The sequence below is a fragment of the Poecilia mexicana genome, unplaced genomic scaffold (assembly GCF_051168715.1).
Source record: "Poecilia mexicana isolate PSO_F unplaced genomic scaffold, ASM5116871v1 scaffold_20, whole genome shotgun sequence".
Classification (NCBI taxonomy): domain Eukaryota; kingdom Metazoa; phylum Chordata; class Actinopteri; order Cyprinodontiformes; family Poeciliidae; genus Poecilia; species Poecilia mexicana.
In genome coordinates this window covers 886,858-889,424 of record NW_028263389.1, presented here as the reverse complement: position 1 = coordinate 889,424, position 2,567 = coordinate 886,858, and the positions used below count along the sequence as shown (strand labels likewise).

The 2,567-nt window shown below is 34.8% G+C and overlaps 1 long non-coding RNA gene across 2 annotated transcripts; it reads right to left on the bottom strand.

Moving 5' to 3' along the window:
* Positions 1-1,319: 1,319 nt before the first annotated feature.
* LOC148153200 (uncharacterized) lies at positions 1,320-2,306 on the bottom strand. Of its 2 annotated transcripts, none has more exons than XR_015761605.1 (5): positions 2,219-2,306; positions 2,012-2,129; positions 1,763-1,830; positions 1,572-1,691; positions 1,320-1,473 (listed from the first exon to the last, which is right to left on the bottom strand). It is a non-coding gene; the product is annotated as an uncharacterized LOC148153200 (long non-coding RNA). The 2 variants fall into 2 exon arrangements; XR_015761606.1 differs by having other exon boundaries at positions 1,572-1,687.
* Between the last annotated feature and the right edge of the window lie 261 nt (positions 2,307-2,567).

Genomic DNA, 2,567 nt, shown 5'->3' with positions numbered 1-2,567 from the left:
ATAGTCTGTCGGGAAGAAGTCTATTTCTGTTTCCAAAGCATGAAAGCACCTGCATGAAGGAGGCTGTCCCTTTTATCTGGTGTTCCCTTATTATGACTTTACATATAAAATCACCGTTTGGGCTTTAGCTAGGCACTCCAGTGAAAGCAAAGAAGAAGCTACTGAACATATAACTGATCATTTTCATTTCTCCAGTAAAGTGGAGATGACAATTGCTTTCACAGTCGGAACCAAAGATTAGATACATACACTTTATAAAAATGTGCTTTTACTCACTGTAAAATAATGAATAGAGCAAAAGATGTAGACAAGAGTTATTGCTACTGGATGTTAGAACTGAACCAAGCAAAACATCATCAAAATATCAATCTAAAGGTGTAGCATTAAGCATTTGTTTTCCTCCCTAACAGATATCTTGGTTTTTCAGGTGATTAGTAGAACACAAATGTCACATTGTTTTATCAATAAAGAAGTTTTGGCACTAGGATGATGTGATGTTTCTTGGCTGTAACAAATGTTGTTAATTTTGCAAAACTGTGTTTGAAATACATTTTTCACATCACAAGAGTCACATGATCAACAACCACTGGTGCAAACCATGCAGAAGACAACAGGAAGTAGTTGGAAGATCATAGCACAGCATGTTTAAGGACTTATTGCGTGAACAAAGATAGTCATCTGCGATATTCATTTAATTTCTTATTTAATGGAAACACAGTAATTACGAAATTGTTATTTCAACATCAGCAGAATATTGACAAAGTTTTGCGTACATTTGTAATGGAAGCAAAGCTGTTAGGAAAATATATTAAGCTGATTAACTTATTTACTGTAAATTTTGTGTTTGTCAGCTGATATGTTCACATACACAGTAAAAACTGCTGGGTTAAAAATAACCCAATACGTAACCCAGCGCTGGGTCAAATATGGACCGACCCAACGCTGGGTTGTTTTAACCCAACTGGGTTGGGTTGAGGGTTTGACCCAGCACATTGGGTCATGGCAACTAACCAAACGTTGGGTTAAATTGACTTGTTTAAATTGGTTAAACTGACCCAAAATTGGGTTGAAATTCATAACCCAACACAAGGGTTATTATACCACTATAGTTGGATTAAAAAAAAATTATTTTAAATTTCACTATATAAAAAAAGGATTAAAAGGCATATGAATTTAAAGCTTCTTTTATTTTCACATGATACATATATAGAGCCAGCAATTTCATTTACAAAAGTTATAAAACATAAGTAGTTAAATCACTTCAATTCATTTGGCTACAACTCCAGAAGTATCTGTTACTCCATATTAGAAAACATTTAATGAAAAAAAGTGTTTTAAAGCAAACTACAAGTAAACCTTTCAGCCATTAAACAAGGAGCATTTTTAACGACACTTTAGCATTTTGCCTGTCTCCCTGCATGAGGACATACGGGTTGTCACATTTTGTAGATGCACCACCAGGTTTGTCCCAACCTGATGGAGAGAGAAGACAGAAAAAACAGGCCATTAGTGATGAACTTATATAAACAGCAAACAATTTGAGCATAATTCAGAGATGAATGTTGACTTACAGGCTGGATATCAATGAAACCTTCTGAACTTCCAGGTTGATGGGTCTGAAACTCTACTCCCAAATGTGTAAGTAGGGAGGAGTACTGGCAGCAGCGTCAGGGCTACATCATCTTGTCTGTCTGGCAAACATAAGCTTGTGTTAAAATGTTAAATGTTAACAGTTTATAAACATCTCTTCAGCTTTCAATACCTTAAGGGAGAAAATTCATGTTGTTGAGAAGACGGCCGCTCCTTTCTCTTCTTGGCCATACAAAAGATCTTTGTTGAGAACAAGAGAGAGAAGACACAAAAACAGGCCATTAGTGAATTTAAAGGTAAAGGGATACATTCTCAAAAACTAATTTCTGACTGATTCTAGTTTAACACAAAACCTCACTATTGAATGTAATGCAATTATTTAAACGATCTGAGCATGATTCAGAGATGAAGGTTGACTTACAGGCTGGATATCAATGAAAACATCTGAATTTCCAGGTTGATGGATCTGAAACTTCTCCCAAATTAGTAAGGTGGAGCAGGAAGGGGTACTGGCAGCAGCTGCAGGACTACATCATCTTCTGTATCAAACATAAGTTAGTGTTAAAATGTTGCAGTAACTAGAAAGCATGAAAACATTTTAGAGAACATTTCTTCTGAGCTTCAATACCTTGAGGGAGCAGACTCATGTTCTTGGTCATGCAGAATGTCTTCCTTGAGAACGAGGAGTTTTGCTTAATTCTCCTGAAGATCCTGGATGTAAAATTACAAAATCTATCAGAAAAGAAAATCACAAATCAAACTTTAAGAATGACTGAATTAAATCTTATAGCTGTCTCCACTGCAAATAACTTGTAATTAGCCAGCAATTTCAAATGTTCAGAGTAATTTTATGTTCCTAAAAATAAATATAGCTCTTAATAAAATGACACATATAATTTAATTTAGAAGTAAAACTTAACACAAACTTAGTGCTGAATAACTTTCAGCACCAACTTTAAATAAATGTATTTGTAATT